The sequence below is a fragment of the Dermacentor andersoni genome, chromosome 5, assembly GCF_023375885.2.
Source record: "Dermacentor andersoni chromosome 5, qqDerAnde1_hic_scaffold, whole genome shotgun sequence".
NCBI lineage: Eukaryota > Metazoa > Arthropoda > Arachnida > Ixodida > Ixodidae > Dermacentor > Dermacentor andersoni.
The window spans coordinates 46156924-46174385 of record NC_092818.1 but is presented as its reverse complement, the minus strand read 5'-3'; the positions used below and the strand labels follow the sequence as shown (position 1 = coordinate 46174385).

General features: G+C 50.4%; 1 long non-coding RNA gene across 2 annotated transcripts; it reads left to right on the top strand.

Moving 5' to 3' along the window:
• Positions 1-12094: 12094 nt before the first annotated feature.
• LOC140218460 (uncharacterized) lies at positions 12095-15708 on the top strand. Of its 2 annotated transcripts, XR_011894728.1 has the most exons (3): positions 12095-12936; positions 13785-13923; positions 14920-15708. It is a non-coding gene; the product is annotated as an uncharacterized lncRNA (long non-coding RNA). The 2 variants fall into 2 exon arrangements; XR_011894727.1 differs by lacking the exon at positions 12095-12936 and having other exon boundaries at positions 12946-13923.
• The last annotated feature ends 1754 nt before the right edge of the window (positions 15709-17462 follow it).

The following is a 17462-nucleotide window of genomic DNA, read 5'->3' as shown; positions in this document are numbered from 1 at the left end:
ACTTGAATTTGCCAATAACCAGTCTTGAGATGCATAGACGAAAAATATTTAGCATGGCAGAGTCAGTTTAATGTGTCGTCTATCCGTGGGAGGGGTATACGTACTTAGTTTTTTGATAAAGCGGCGATAATCGACACAGAAGCGCTGAGTTCCATCCTTCTTCATTAAGATCACAGTAGACGCCCACAGGCATTTTGACGGCTGGATGATATCGTGCCGCATTTCGTCTAATTGTTGCCTTATAGCTTCTCGCTCTCACATCGACACGTGGTAAGGGCTCTGGTGGGTAGTCAAGCAGATTCCTCAGTTATTATGTGATGATTTGCAACTTGTGTTTGCCGAATCTTCGACGGCGTTGGAAAGCATTCTTTCTATCGTCGGAGAAGATTTTCGAGCTGTTGTCGCTTACTCATGGAGAAGCTTGAATTTATTTCGAAAACTGGTTGAGGAATTATGGTAGTCGAGGTAGGTGCTGCAGAATCAGAGTATAAATGCATTGTTGGTTTCCAAATTTCCTTGATGTATGCAATCGTCGTGCCCTTGCTGATGTGCTTGAACTCCTGGATGAAGTTTGCCAGCATCACTTTCGCTTTCCCTCTGTGCAGTCGAGCGATCCCTCTTGCGAAAAATTTTGTGGTCAAGCAGTAGATGTTGATCGCCCTCGACGACTCCTTCTACATCAGCGGGTGTTTCGTTGCCGACGGAAATGACAATGCTTGAGTGAGGTCGGATGCCGACTTGGTCCTCAAGTAAATTCAAGGCATGCTGACTGGAAGGCCTCTCCGTCGGTATCGCTTGGTCTGTGGACAGTGTTACCAACTTCGACCTCAGGTCGATTACTGCACCCTCTTGGTTCATGAAGTCCATGCCGAGAATTGCGACTCGCGAGCACTGTTGGAGGATAACGAAGGTGGCAGGGTAGGTCTGGTCATGAATGGTAATTCTTGCCATGCAGATTCCAGTCGGGGTTATTAGGTGTTCTCCGGCCGTCGGAATTTGAGCCTTCCCATGCAGTTTTAACATTCTTCAACTTGGCAGTGATGGGTCCATTCATGACGGAGTAGTCGGCTCCTGTGTCCACTAAAACAGTGACTGCGTCGCCGTTGAGAAGCACGTCGAGGTCGCTGGTTTCTTGTCTTGCGTAGCAGTTAGGTATTGAGAGTCAGATCACGGCTACGTCGTCTGTACTTGTGGCTGGAATGTTGCGTCGTCTGGTCTTTTGTTGGCATACTCTTTGCCTCTATAGTCTTCGCCGGGATGGCGGCGTCTCGTTGATATTTCTTCGGGATAGTTTTTTCGGCGTCTTCATTGGTGGCGGAGGATCTTCGCCAGTTTGGCGAACAGCAATTGCTCCTCCATCGGTTGCTACCTTTAGTTTTCTGGAAATCGACTTGCAGACCGGCCCGGGGCTGGGCCAGTGTATGGCCGGCGCTGCGGGGACAGGTAGCGGCCTGGTGATGGCGAATGGGACGGTCGTCAAGGGCTTTAATGAATGGCGGCGAGGGAGTCAGCGATATCACGCGACATTTCATCTTGCTGTGGCCACGGCGCGTCGATGGCAAATCCTCGCAGTGCCATCTCCCAGCATGGACATCAGCGGTTGACGTGACCCGCTTCTCCGCAGTGGTAGCAGAGTGGATGGTGGTCAGGGGTGCGCCAGGCGTCTGTTTTCCTTGGGTAGTTGCGCAGGGCGATGGGTGGGTGAGCTGGTGGCGGCGGCGGCATACGATGAAACTGCAGCGTTATGGGGTCCTGGCGTGGGCACGGAGGGGTACTTTGACGACGGGCGATGCCGGCGTAGGTCATCATTTCAGACTGATGCTATGGCAAGTCCGGCTGTACTTCGGGAACTCCCAATGACCACTCGATTTCATCTCTGACTACGTCAGCAATCAAAATAACTTGGGACTGCGACGCTGGGAACATCTGGGAGTTTTTTGCTCACAACTTGTCTTGTCTCTCACCAGTCGTTGGAGCGGAGGGCTTAAGCTTCTTCAGAGTCTGACATTGAGCGGCAATTGCATTGCCTTGTGCACACTTCTAACGTCTTCTTAATCATCATGGCTTCTGACAGAAATTCTGCTACGGTCGTAGGTGGGTTGCGCGTCAGTCCGGCAAAGAGTTCTTGTTTTACACCGTTCATGAGAAGACGTACTTTCTTCTGCTCTGACATTTGCGGGTCGGGGGACTGAAAATACGAGTAATCTCTTTCGTGAATACCGCAACGTTCTCGTTAGGAAAGTGCATCGGGTTTGCAATAGAAGTTCGGTTTTTTTCTCTTCTGACGACGCTTGTGAGTCTTCAGAAATCCGCTGCAGAACAGGTGCCATGTCGTTAACAGGGGCTCTACGATTTTCGATCCAAGTCCTGGCGGAGTCTTCCAACGAGAAATAGACATGACGCAACGTCTTCAGGATTTCACTTGTCGTAGGCTGACACTCGAATGTCGCAAGCCAACTCTCTGGGTCTTCCGATGAAGCTCTGCTAAAGGTAGGTGGCTCCCTGGGTTTACAGAAGCGCTATCGTTGATGGCGACGCTGTTGTCATCGTTGCTGCTGACTTGGTGTCGATCCTTCTGCTTTGGTCGGGTAGAAGACCGCGCTCGGCGCCAAGGTTTGTACTCTGCAGCATGCTCGATGGTCCGGGGTGTCATTGGAGCTGTGTTCCGGGTTCGGGCTTGGATCACGGCTTTTCGGGGCATTCGTCTATGAACGTACCCCGCACCTCCATCAGATGTCACGTAGTAGTGACAGTGAAGGAAGCAGCAGAACTGTGAATGACGAAACGCGTTTTATTTGGCGAACCTGTGCCCTCAAGAACAGGCTACACTTCGAAGAACAATCGTTGAAAACTGATCGGCCGGTCAAGCGCATCGGCTTTTATACATGAGCCATTGAAATTTCCAGAGTAATCGCTAGTGCCAGCGCGTATTCTAGAAAGTACTACACAATTCACGTCGCGCATACAAGCACATTACACAAGCTTCGGTGATAACAGACAACGCATAGAACCATCAATAGCATTCCAGTAGGTTCCGATCATGCAGGCGCATCTCACGCTGAGCGATAACTAAGTTGTTAGTGGGTGAAATGCAGTCCCCGAGAAAAGGATAAACAAGTACACGTTTCTATATCCTTGACGACCTGCGATTACGACCTTCTCGGCTGCTCTAGGGGCCTCAGCGGTTGGCAACACGGGCTCCGGGAAAGTGAGTTGGACGAAAGCAGCGCGCCACGAAAAGTCACACGCATTGAACTTACGATTGAATTGCAGAGCATGGGGGCACTCGACAAGTGCTGACAAGCCGTGTGCAAAGACTAGCACGATTAATGGAATTGTTTGGGGGCCGGAGGTGTGGACAAAAGTACTTGGGCCACAACAAAGACCGGCATTTAAAGCTCGGATTTGGTCAACAGCACTCGGATGTTGAGCGACACTTCCATTGGGAGTCTTTGTGCCTTCGTTGATCTAACTCAATGACTGTTCCTAAAAGCCGTGCTGACATTTCACTGTTTTATACTGCGATGGCCTTCCTTTTGCCCTGTTGAACCACAGGAACATACCCACCGTTTGCTTCATCTATACAAGGGACGCCCTAAGGCGTCCCTTGTATAGATGCCTTGTGTGTTGCTCCCTTGTATATTGCTTGGTGCTTAAAAAGGTCGAGAAATTACGTAAAATAGGTCCGGAAAGAGCGAACTAGGATCTTTTCATATTCCTTTCAGAATGCGACCCCTAACTCATGTAGGAGCGTGCGCTCCGTTTCTGTATTTCTTCAGGACTGATTATTTCATTGTCCCATACTGAGCCTCACCTGAAGATGATAAAATCAAGATATACGCGATGCTCATATATAGCTGCTTTTTCGTAACAGATAGTGCAGCCGAGGAGATGTTACAATGTTTTTTATCAAGTATATTGCCTTGTTTGTAGCACAATGCACACAAAGTGTATGTTCTCAAGGTGCACAAATATTCGAAAATTTGAATACGAAGGGCGTAATTTGCTATTCGGTTAATACCCGATTCAATTACTGAGTGTTCGAAGTTGTGGAATGTTCTTTTTGGTTGAAATATAAGGGATAAAAGCTTTTATTGGAGTCCACAGGGAGACATCCAGATACAAGTGAGGACCACTGCGAGTGATTACAGTCGAATGCCTTCATAACGGAGTATTTGGGGCTTCCAAAATAATTCGTTGTACTGGTCACTTCGTTTTAAAGGTCACGCACTGCCTAACTCACAATAGAACCGGGACAGAATTATTCCTTCATTATACAAGAAATTTCGTTGTTGAGGAGTTCGTTGTAGAAGTGTACGAATGCTGCAGGGGAGCCGGGATGGTTGAGGAGAGATACCATATTCTGACAGAAAGCATGGAGCACCTCACCTCCGCTGAATAATTTTCAGTCATTCAATAAGGATGCCTAGACTCTTGGCCGTGTATGGATTTATTTCGTCAATTATTTCCTCACTTTTGTATGATTGTCAATTTTATTTTCTCAAATATTTCCTCACAAGAAATTTATTATTCGGACAATTTTACCATTCTTGCACCCCTTTAAGACAATATGCCATGTTCTTGTGGTATTGCACTTTATTCCTTCAACATTTGAATCGATCCCGGCCGCGGCGGCCGCAAACATGCTCGTGCATTAAAATTTAGGTGCACGTTAGAGAACCCTAGGTGGTCAAAATTTTTCCGGAGTTCCCCACTACGGCATGCCTCATAATTAGATCGTGGTTCTGGTACGCAAAACGCCGGATTAATTTTTAAGCAGGAAATGGTTTTAGCTCCTGTTGGCGGCGACCGTCAAGTGACCTTGAGCCAAAAGCTAGAGCCGCTATCCGGGCAAATTGCACGAACAAAACGAGATCATCCGGGCAACCAGTGAAAACATAATAAAATGCGGTCTCTGGCCCCCAACTCTTTGTACAGGACTGCATTATGTACGCTACTTACTGCCAAAATTAGTTACAAAAATATTGCTTCCTAATGTTTTTTCACAATATCATTCAAGCTGCAACTTACAGTTCCCTGAAGTTTTATTTGTCATTTTCAATAGCGACGTTCAAAAGGCGGACTTCATTGTCTTCTTTTGGATCATTGTCATCCTGTGCTCTTTTGGATGCCACCCGTCCGCGAGTTCTGCGGTGCAAATTTTGCGTTGCCTCGAGAGATGGCGCCATGCTGCTTGGCGCCCTCTTCAGGTGCTTTTCTTCTCACTGGGCATAGATGGATGAATGGATGGATGGACGGACGGACGGATGGATGGATGGATATATGGATGGAAAGTTTATTTAAAGAATAATTGGAATAATCGCTAATGGTCGGGGCCCCTAGTCCAGGGCTCCGCTGGCTCTTGCCATCATCTCAGCTCTCTGGATCAGTTTGAGCTGGTCGTTGAGGGCCGAGCTGGACACCAGTGCCTCCACTTGCACCCTCGGGGTGTTCTATGTTGTGTAGCATGCACTCCAACGTAATGTGGTGTAGGGTTGGTGTGGGCCCGCACCACGGGAATTCGTCCCTGTACGCTGCGGGGTGTATGCAATGTTATATGTGTAGGTTCGTGTAAGTGCCTGTCTGGCGCCTACACCAAGCAGCCGCATCCGCTGTCTTTAGGTTTCGATGGGGTGGTGGATATCGCAAGCGACTCCCTCTGTGGTAGTTCACGATGGCTGAATACTCGAGGTCGACAGGGTCTTCTGCAGCCGGCGTGATGAGTGCTCGGTTATGCACGAATCCTCGAGCTGCTCTGTCGGCATGCAGGTTACCCGTGATGGCAGTGTGGCCCGGTATCCAGATGATGGTTTGGGTGGTGATGTCCTCAGGGTCCTCCTTGAGTATTTGGGCTAGGACTTGTGCAGCAGGTATTCTGATTCTTCCTTGTAGGAAGTAGCGGCAGGCCTGCTGGGAATCTGTTAGGATCGTCAGTGGTTTGTTTGTATGTTGGCCTTCGCGGGTGGCTAACGCGATGGCCAGCTCTTCGGCTTCTGCAATCGTGCAGGGGCGGTTCGATGCAGCGGAGGTAGCGTGGCCTCGGCAGTTACATACCACTGCCACTGCGCCCTTGATCTTCGTCCCATACATGGCGGCAACCGTAAAACGGGCCGTGGTATGGAACCTGAATGCTTTCTCTATGTGCTGGGCCCTTGCTCTCCTGCCGCAGCGTAGGTTAGGGTCTGTGTTGCGGGGTATCGGGGCAACGTGATACTTGTCCTGGACGTGACGAGGTATCGAGCAGGTTTCTTGGGTTCGTGTTGTTATAGCTTCGAAGCCCAAGGTTTGTAGGACCTGCTGGCCCGTGCAAGTCTGCGTAAGTCTCTGTTGTTGCGACACGTAAAGGGCTTCCGTCAGTTCGCTGAGGGTGTTGTGTAACCCTAGCGGCAATAATTTTTCAGTCGATGTGCTCATGGACAAGTGGAGAGCGGTCTTAAAAGCCACCCTCAAGAGCCTGTCGGCCTGCTTTGTCTCGGACTCTGTGAGATGGTGGTAGGGCAGGCTGTATGCGATTCTGCTCACCCCCTGGCTTCTGACCAGTTGGAAGGTGTCCCCTTAATTCCTTCATTCCTCTGTTCTTGAATGTTACGCAGGAGATCATGGGTGATATCGCCTTTACAATAGTTTTGAGGAGTGTAAGAGTGTGTGTGGCCTGCTGGTTGGACTGCAGCCACATGCCTAGGACCCTGAGCAATGGCTTCTCTGGTATGAGGCCCCCGTTGAGGTGTACCTCTAATTTACTTGTTGAGTCTGTGGGGACTGTGTGGTTACCCCGGCCTCGCCAGACTCGTAGGAGCTCAGATTTCTCGGCGGAGTATTGGCTGACGTAATCTTGGATGCGGTGAGCTGCAGATGGCAGCCGTACCTCTTCTTCAATGAGGGGCCCTGTTTTGCTCGAGAGTGTTATGTCATCTGCGTAGATTGCGTGCCCAAGACCTTCTACGTCCTGCAGTTTGCTTGCGAGGCCAATCATGGCGATGTTAAAGAGCGTGGATCAGATGACAGCACCTTGCGGTGTGCGCTTGTTGGGAGGATGGTACACTGGTGTCTGGATCTCGCCCATCTTCAGCTCCGCTGCGCGGTGACTCAGGAAGCACTGAACGTACTTGTACGTTCGCTAGCCACAGTTGGTGTTGGCCAGCCCTTCTAGGATTTCTTGGTGGCTGATCGACGTTGTCGAAGACCCTCGGGGGGACGTTGCTGAGGACTTCTTCCTTGATTTGGAGTAGCAAGTCTTGTGTGGACAGGTCTGCGCGGAAACCGAACATGGTGTACGGCAGGTGTTTGTTGTCTTCTAAGTCTCTGTAGTCTCGTGTTTATAATTTTCTCTTACGCCATGCCGAGGCAGGACGTGAGCGACATGGGTCTGAGGTTTTCAATTGGCAATTTCTCGCCCTCTTTGGGAATCGTGATTATTCGTGCGTGTTTCTAGATCGCCGGCACTGTACCTTGTTCCCAATGTTGGCTGAGAAAGGCCGTGAGCGCGGAGATGGACTTGCCGCTCAGGTTTCTGATCATCGAGTTTCGTGATGTGGTCCGTGCATGCCGCTGTGTTACGGGTGGTGGTTGCGATGACCGGTCTCATTTCGTATTCTGTGATAGGTTCGTCTAATATATATAATTAGTCGGTGGGGTTGTCCTGTGTAGGGTGTTGTACGTGGTTGTGTGAGAGTGGGATCCCCATAGCACTTGGTGTTGATGGTGTCGATGAGGTCTTGTTGGCTACCTGGGTAGGTGTGTAGTAACCGCTCCAGTGCCTTGTGTCCTCCTTTGGTTTTGGTGGGGTCCAAGATGGCTTTGAGGATGTGCCACATCTTGGCCATAGCACTGGGTGTTGATGGCGTAGATGAGGTCTTGTTGGCTACCTGGGTAGGTGTGTAGTAACCGATCCAATGCCTTGTGCCCTTCTCCTTTGGTTTTGGTGGGGTGCAAGATGGCTTTGAGCATGTGCCACATCTTGGCTGTATCCCGGGTGCCACCGAAGGAGTTGCAGAATCTATACCAGTTCGCTGAGGCGAGTTGCATGGCATAGTTTTCTGCTTCCGCTGTTATTTGTGCTATGCATGTCTTCAGTTTCTTGTTGTTCTGTGTTGTCCAGCGGCAGCTGAGGCCCGGTTTGGCCTCCCACAGGTGTTGTAAGTGGGGATCCACCTCTGGGGTCTCTTGCGTTTTGGCGATTTCCATTGTGCGGTGTTGTTTATGTCGACGGAGGTTATCGCACCAGTCTTCCAGGTTCGTGATTGTGTCGGCGTCCTGTTCTTGGGCTTCCCTGATTTTTCGCCAGTCAGCGAGTTTAGCTGTGCCGATCTGCTTGCTTAGGCGTCCAGTCTGTAGTGTTATGTTTAATATGTAGTGATCGCTGCCTAAGTTTTCGAGTGTGTTGAGCCATTCGGCTCGCGTGGTTTGAGTGATGAAGGCGAGGTCGGGAGTGGTGTTGCGTGTTACGCTGTTCCCTTCCCTCGTCGGTATATTCGGGTCTGTGATGAGCGTGAGGTGACACTGTTGAATTAGTGTTTCTAGCTGGAGACCCTTCCAATCCTGCCTCTGGTGCCCCCACAGCGTGTTCTGAGCTTGAAATCGCCTATGATTACCAACGGACTGTCTTTAGCGAGGCGGAGGGTGTCCCCAAAGAGGTTTCCTGTTTGCCCGCCTATGGCTGGGGGGGGGGGGGGGGGTAGTAAATGTTGAAGACGAAGGCGCTTCAGCTGTTTCTAGTTGCACTACCGCGCCCCGCACTGATGCAACACCAGTCAGAGCTTTGCCTCTGAATACGTCAGACAGACTTTCTCGCGCCTGCGGCGCTGTTGCTGAGCCGGTCATCGTCACCGGCGGCCTTTCACCCACTTGCGTTCAACCGCGGTTGCTAAGGCGCTCTGCCTTCTAGATATTCAATATATGCGACCAGGGCTCTACTACGGCCGCAAGCTATGATCCGCCACGACCGACTAGCTCGAGCGCCGGAGGTGCGACACAGTCTGTCCGACACAGCGGTCGCCTAATCGGGCGTCCGTGCCTGCTGCTTCACCTATTGTACCGCGCCGGCAGCCAGCGTCCGAGCGTAAACGAACTCGACCCCACTCCGCAATGCCGGCACGCCTAAGGACAAACGCCTACAACACGCGCTAAGAAACCTCCTCCGTGGTGCCTAGGCTGAGTCATATTGAAGGAGCAAAAGCCCCCAGATTTTCTCTCTCGCGCCTGCTCTTACTGGCGCTTGCGTACAAACGGCTGGCGATCCCTCAAATGAACGCCTCGTAGCTTCGTGTTGCTAGTTCGTCTGCTACGCCTGCGCGTGCTTTGCGATGTCCTCGCCATCATTGTCGTCCTCGCCATCATCGTCGTCCTCGTTTTCGTCCAGCGGCGATTATTTCCTGTAGGTGGGAGTCGCATCCGTGTTAGATGTGGCCATAGAGGTTCATATTAGTATTTATTTAGAAACTCTATGGACGTGGCCAACCACTTTTGATTGGATCCACTATAAAGAAGCGACTCCGACAGTGCGGCTAGCGACAGCTATCAATATGCGTACGCACTGCTACAAGTAGTGCGAACCATTCGTCGAGGGCGGTTTGGGAATGAAGGATATTCCAGGAGCGGGACAGAAGGCGGGGTAGAAGTGTGCACAGCTTGGGGGTACGTAGTCTTGGTGGAAGATCATCGGACTGCCCTAAGCTCGACGGGTTTTGTTTATACCAGGCACGCTCGAAATGAAACGAGCAAACCTGGCTGCTCTTCAGCGGGGTCCATTTTAAGCTTCCAGCGGCGTGCGCGAACTCAGACCACTTCTGCCGCTCGTCGACGCCGACGGTAGCGAACGCACAATCCAGGCGAGCTGGTGATCGCTGGGACACGGTATAGGCCTAGCTCACTGGCCGTAGGATCCGAGGCCGACGGCCCTTGCGAACCGTCCACAGCTCGTAATAAAGAGAGAAGTGGGTCTCGTGGGGAAAAGGAGGAAAGGCTAGCACTATCTTCTGCAACCCTTGCGGGAGCACGGCTCAGCGCCAGCAGGGAGGGGGTTATGGGAGTCAAGGAGATAGAAGTTAGGAGGGAGAGAGGTAGAGGGGGTCGCCATGGCAGCAACGGAGCAGCCCGGTCGGGAGGGCCTAGTGGTTTCGACCGGAGGAGTGGGCCGGTGACAGACCATAGGAGGTGGCCCAGCAGAAGCGAAGGCTTGGCGGATCAGAAGGCCCGAGGTTGTGGTCTTTGTAGAAATTTCCTAGTTTCGCCGATAGCCCCGACAAGTCGAGGTACTCGACGACACTTAGGAAGGCTGGTAACTGATTACGACCGGGGAAGAGGATGTCTTCCTGTCGGGAACAAGGGAGCTCCAGGTGGTTGAACTCCTGCAGGAGTCTGCCACGGTGCTGCAGGTGAGCAGGGCAGGCCAGCATGAGGTGCTCCAGAGTCTCTCGATCACCGCAGAAGGCACAAGCTGGCGAGGTGACTTTCCCAAGGCGGTGCCAGCAGGCTGCCGTCCAGTAGCAGCCAACTGGCAGTCGAAGCAGCAACGTGGTATCCCTTAGTGAGAGGCCGTGTTGTGGAAGAGGCCGTGGAGGCCGGCCCAGGGATACCTGTTTGTCCGGGTGGCAAGCGATGATGTGCCGGCGCAGCCTGTGTCTCGAGAAGTCTGCGGCCGTTACAGCAGTCAGTCAAAGTGCCCTCAGTCACTCAGAGTGCCCGCAAAGGGCACTCTTTACGAGAGTGTCTGCCTCTTCATTGCCCGGGATCCCCACGTGCGCCAGTAGCCAGTGCCGAAATAGCGAGCACCCTGCGTCCTGAAGGGCCGTCAATCTTGAACACAGCAGCACAACCCCAATGCTAGCCCTGTCAGGGCTCTACAGGCAGAGCAGCGCCGCCTTGGAGTCGCAGATGGCTGCCGGAGTCGCTGGTAGGTCGTCTGCCTGTAGGTCCACGGCAAGGTGGACACCTGCTACCTCCGCTGCGGTAGAGCTTCCATGTCCCGGGAGACGGCACAGCTTGATCTTTTGTAGGGCCGGTGCAACGGAGGCTGCTGTGGATGAGCCCGTCTCCGGCATCACGGATCCATCGACGAAGATGTGTAGGTGGTCCCGAAGCCTCTCTTGCAGAGAGAGGCTGCCGTCTGCTGTAGGGCACATGTTAGGGAATGGTTCTTCGAGCTACCTGGCTGCTCCGTCGAGATAGGGACTGGTGGTCGCTGTGGTGAGCGAGGCTGTACGGCGTTTTCAGGCGTGTCCCCTATGACTTCTTCATAGAGGCCAACAGCCGTCCCATGTGTGATGCTGGCCGGGAGCGTAGGCGGGTCAGGAGGGCTTGACCATCTGCTGCATGGTGCAGGTGATCAATGTTTCTTAACCCCTGTTGCAGAAAGAGTAGTGACAGGGGCCAGGCACCTGCCTCAGCAAGAGTGGCGGCCACTTGTGAGGTTCGGGGAACACCAAGACAGAGCCGGAGTGCTGACCGGTGCTGCAGCTCCAGTTTCCGCAGGCGGGGGGGGGGGGGGGTGCAACGCGACCAGAGGGAGGGCATACAGCAGCCGTGAGGTGGCTGCAGCTTCAAAGAGCTGCAGGGCCCACCTGGTGGTACAGCCCTGTCCACGGGCAAGGAGCTGCGAGATCGCCTTGCGGACCCGAAGTGCCTGGGCGTACAGGGCCTTGGCAACCAGCAGCCATGTCAGCCGATGGTCAATACGCAGCCCCAGGTAGGCGAATGCCATGCTCCACGGGATTTGGACGCCCTCCAGGAGCGTAATCATCATCACCACCATCATCAGCCTTGTTACGCCCACTGCAGGGCAAAGGCCTCCCATACTTCTCCAACAACCCCGGTCATCTACTAATTGCGGCCATGTCGTCCCTGCAATTCTTAATATCATCCGCCCACCTAACTTTCTGCCGCCCCCTGCTACGCTTCCCTTCCCTTCGAATCCAGTCCGTAACCCTTAATGACCATCGGTTATCTTCTTCCCTCCTCATTACATGTCCTGCCCATGCCCATTTCTTTTTCTTGATGTCAACTAAGATGCCATTAACTCGCGTTTTTTCCCTCACCGACTCTGCTCTTTTCTTATCCCTTAACGTTACACCCATCATTCTTCTTTCCATGGGCCGTATTCTGTAGCGGTTCCTTTGGGAACCGGTTCCTTTGGGCTGTTGCCATTGGTCGGCGTTTCGTTGTCGTCATCCCTGGTGGGCGGGACGACAAATTTTGATGACGTCACACAGGTTGCCAATCTTCTGGAAAGGAACCGGTTCCCTGCTAGGAGAGGAACCGCGGAGAAGTGGTTCTCTCGAGGGTCGCGCGCGGGGGCGAGCATGATGTCGAGGGTTGCTAGGGCAACCGTGGCTGCCGGCTAACCTCGCGACAGCTGACGAGCCGGCACCTAGACGAGACGAGACAGAGACGGCAATGGCGGCTCCTTTGGTTGTGTTGCTGGCGAGTGCCGAAAGACAACGACGCGACGAGAGGCAACGACGCGACGCGTTCGGCATGGCCGAAGAAGAGTTTCGGAGGCATTTTAGGCTCTCCAAAGACATAGTGCGACGTCTTTGCGATGAGCTAGAAGGACATCTCGGGCCTCAAAGATTTCGTGGTGTTGACACTACAATGAAAGTGTTGTGCGCGCTGCGGTTTTTTGCCACCGGGAGCTTTCAGCAGTGCGTCGGGAATGAAGAAGCGATTGCACTGTCGCAGTCTTCGGTCAGCCGGATCATCACAGCCGTCGCCAAGGCCATTACGATTGTGGGCAAGGAAAAAGGATAGGTTAGATTCCCATCCACGGCGCAACAGAAAGCCGCCGTCAAGGAAGGCTTTCTTAGCCGTGGAAAAATTCCAGGAGTTCTAGGATGTGTGGACGGGAGCCTGATAGCCATCGTTCGCCCTAAGAAGCTCGGCCCCGGCGAAACGGAATCCTACTGGAGCCGTAAAGGGTATTACGCCCTCAACTGCATGGTCGTGAGTATTGTTCATTGACAAATATTTTCGATATGTGTTTGCTCGAGTGCACGTTGTAAAAAACTTCGTTTCGTTATTTTTCATCAATTGCCGGTAATACTTGCGTTCCTATGAGAGAAAGTAGCGTTTGTGTTGTATGTGTAATGACGACTTTGATCTTTGCATAGAACACGGCCGCACTTTTTCAGTGCACTCCAATCACAGTTGAATAGCCTTTTCGATGCTACAATGTAAACGCATTACGCGCGATTTAAACCGGAATAGACGCCGTAGCAGTGAAGGGAGTCTTCGTCTGCGAGCGATCCTAACAGAAGACGAGCCCTTGTGATTCTTATTCGACGTAAAACTAAAGCATTGTGGCCAACAGACTGTAAACGTGAAAAGGAGCATCCCATCAATGGAAATGGTGTGAGGGAGAATGAGAATATGTGGACACCCATTTGCTCTAGCTGTTAATACGGCACATGCTGTTTCCGCGTTCTTTCGCTTGTAATAGGCACTTTGTCTGAAAAAAAAAAAAAAAAAGAACACAGGTGGAACTCTTTAGCAGAATCTTATACAATATGAACGAAAGAAACCAAAGGAATTATTTTGCACATTGTGTTGTGACCGCACGCCATACATGAGCATGTGTACACATGCCAACATTGCATTTGCAGGTTAAGATGACATTGTTATCATGCTGATCATTAGTTCAACTGCCTACTGCGTATGTTGATATCTCTTTTTCTGTAATTGTGTTCGCTGACTGAACAGTAACTGATTGGCAAGTAGTGTTGTAAGCAAAAGATTGTGCCAGATATTTGTTGCAGTGGCACTGACACCTTCTCTTTGCTTTCCCTTATGAGGTGTGCGACGCGAAGCTGTATATCCTGGCAATTGACCCACGGTTTCCGGGATCGTGCCACGATTCTTTCGTCTGGAGGTATTCTGCATTTCGCCGCCGCCTCACTCGTGGCCTGTTACTTCATGGAGAAGTCTTGCTTGGTAAGTGCACCTAAAGTAGCAGTGCTTCTTCCACATGTAAAACATTCACAGACAAATAGTTTTGCATCCTAGCAAGCTTTAAGAAAGCGTGATTTGCTAGAAATGTGTTGTGAATGCAGCAGTACCTAATGAACCTGCAGCGACTGTCGAGAGAAACAAGTCTCTCTTAAAAGGCAGATATTTGTACCAGCATGTATACAACAGCTGACATGTTATGCTGTTTATTGATTAATTTCAATACACTGAATGCCACGTGGAGCGTTACAGGCAGGAGTGGAATTCTACAGAACACGTCAAAATGGCAGTTTTCAAGTATGGTGGATGGAAAAGGGTTGGTGACAATGGACTCGGGGACCTGGTCCCTGTCCTTGGAACAAAGGAATAAGCGTGTGCGTGAAACTTTCGGCATCGACGTTAGTGATCGGTGTAGTATATATTGTAGAATAGTGCAAGTTGCGCTATTTTTCTTTGTGTCACAATGTCTGCAATTTTTTTTGTTGCAGCGACATGTGGTGCTAGAGTGATTATAAAGGATCAAACGGGTAGCTCGAGTTCGGGTACCTTCACGAGAAGAGGTACGAAAAGTAGAGTAAGGATCCCAGATACTGGCAGCATATTCGAGAGTAGACCTTAGAAGTGCTTTATAAAATAACACTTCTGAAGAGAGAAGAGCTAATTAGTTTTAGTGGAGGATGTACATTTAGGGAGAAGCAAATGGGATGAGCGGAGCAGAAAACCACGAGTATGAAATAAATATTACATGTCCAACTTAACCCGAGAATGAGATTTGCAGCCGAGACAACAGGTGAAATTGGGCTTTTCTTTAAAATGAGTCGAACTTTCTTTACAACTTTCTGGGAAGGTCAATGTTTGATAGATATTGCAACAATAAATCCAAGACCCGCTGCTGTTGTAAAAGGGCCCTGGCGTAGACTGTGTTCTTGCATTGTGCCTTAATGTATCCACGTTCGTTCACTGACGTGCAACACTTTACAGGGGACTCTGGGTACCCGCTAGAGCCATGGATCATGACTCCTGTGCCTGGTCACCCAAATCGCCTCACGGCAGAGGGGCGCTATAATGAGGCACACGCATCAATGCGAAATGCCGTTGAGCGGTGCATAGGAGTCGTCAAGAGCCGCTTCCGATGCCTGCAGAGGTATCGGGTGCTCCACTACTCGCCTCAGAAAGCAGCCACTATTGCTGCAGCTTGTGCAGCGCTGCATAACCTCTGCCTTGCAGCAGGCGTGCCTCTGCCAGACGACCCAGGTGACGACGGTGCACATGACGACAGAGCACAGGAGCCAGCCCAGGCACAAGTGCCGCTTCAAGTACAGGTGCCACCGCAGGCGCACCCTGTACAGCCTTCTCGAGCTTTGTTTCAAAGAGGCCGTGCGGTGCGTGAATCCATAGTTGGTGTGTTTCGGCTGCCCAGAAATTTGCGCATTGCCTACCTGCAAAGTGTGTGCCGGCGCATTCGCTGGCAAATGAGGTGGAGACATGTGCTGGTGTAACATGTTTTATTTTTATTATCATAAAAGTAAATAGGCCGTGCACTTCAACATAACACATTGCGTGTGCTCACATGTGGCTAATCATAGTATGCTGCATACTGCAGTAGTGGAAAGCACATGATTTGTCTATGTTGAGCATGACAGATACACATGCAGTGACAAATAACCATGTGCCATTATGTTACTCCTTTGCTTTGTTCACTGTGCTTTTGAATATTGTCTCGCCAGGGATATTTCTTTAAATAAAGGTTATTTCCAAGGTGAATGGCAACCAATCTTGCATTGTTGAATATTGCTTTGCAATGCCTATTTTACTGTGCAGTATGCATTGTTCCAAAGCTGAAGATGTCTGTTCATGTGTGACACGCAAGAGCAGCATGAGTTACACAGCAACTGAAATGTCGTCAGCAATCTGTATAGCACATATTGAAACGTATAGCAACAAACGAGACATGTCAAGCACTTATTGGAGCAGGATTTCGTTAAATAGCAGACACTGATGCTTACTACTGCTTTGTTTAAACTCAAGAGTTGCTTCAACATTGCATTTCTTGCACACATGATTTCACATAATGCTCGTAATTGCTGCTTAACAAGGTGCAACAATATAAACAAAATCATGACAATGAAACATTTCTTTATTTATTCATTTTATTCATTGGGTACCTGCTTCGCCATTCAGGCATTACAGCAGGGAGGGTACAACTCATATAAATGAACACTCAGAATTACACTCATAAAGCATGGAAGAAATCATCATTTGAACAAATACAGACAGTGTCAGGTGGTAGAGTATTCCAGTCTCTTATAGTACGAACATAGAAAGAGTAGCGGAAAGCGTCACTTTTAACCCTCTATTGCATGGCGTCCCATATTTGGCACATACCGGTTACCATTCTTTTTCGCATGTGTGAGATTCCCAGTTGAGAATGTGATACCGTCAGAGTAAATCTCGTAGTTATGCGCACTTATTATGGGCAAGTGCTGCCATCTCTTGAGTGATACGCAAAACAGAGGTGAAGTAGATTTTGGGATGCGACGTGAAACTCGGAGGGGGCAAACACGAGCAATTGGTTTTTTTTTTTCTCTGAAAAGTTCGACCGCAGAAACGTAGAAAAATTATTTTGGCATATTTTTTGGCCTCGCCAATTCAAGGCAGTTACTAGTTTTCTCAATTTTGCCTGCAACTACAGCAGAGAAACCGAAATCGGTGTGTGCCATATTTGGCACAGTATGAACTTGAAATACAACATATGGTAACGTGCTGCCATCTGTTCAATAGCCCGAAGCTGCAGGTCACTCTATCACAAGATGTAATTTTGACGATCGGTACGGTGAGGGCGAATTGTCTACCAAACAGCCGCCTGAAAAGTGAAAAGGAACTGAAATGTAAAGGAAGTGGTGCTTCAGAGGCACTCACAAGCGCGATAGATGACGTAGAGTTATCGTGTGTGCGTTGATACGACAACCGCGCCGTGACATTTCTGTCGAGCTTTGATGGGAGAGATCCAGTCCAAAAGACTCAGCGCTGGTTTACCTCTGCCAAGGTGTTTCGCGAAATTGATTGCCCCAGCGTAGTAAAGGTCCATAACAGGCACATGGGTGGTGTCGACCTGCTGGACTCTCTGTTTGGACTTTACTGCATACATATCAGATGTCGAAGAAATGGCACTTTCGAATTTTTACGCCTATGCTAGACTTATCGGTACTAACAGCATGGGTATTGTACAGGAGGGTGCAGGAGCAGCTTAGGAGGAGACAAGTACTACCGCTGGCTCAATTAAAAGCAGAAATTGCAGAATGCCTTACCTCGCATAACAAGTGCCTACCCAACTAGCGACCAGGAAGGACTTCTAGTCAGAACATCGAATTCCATGTTCAAGTCAAAAAAGCACAGGGACCAGCGGCCGCGATGCCACCCAAAGACGACCGATCTGACCAAGTCAGCCACTGGCCAGAATTTGACGAGAAGAAACAAAGATGTAAGCGGCCACCTTGCACAAACAAGTTGTTGGTAAGATAGAA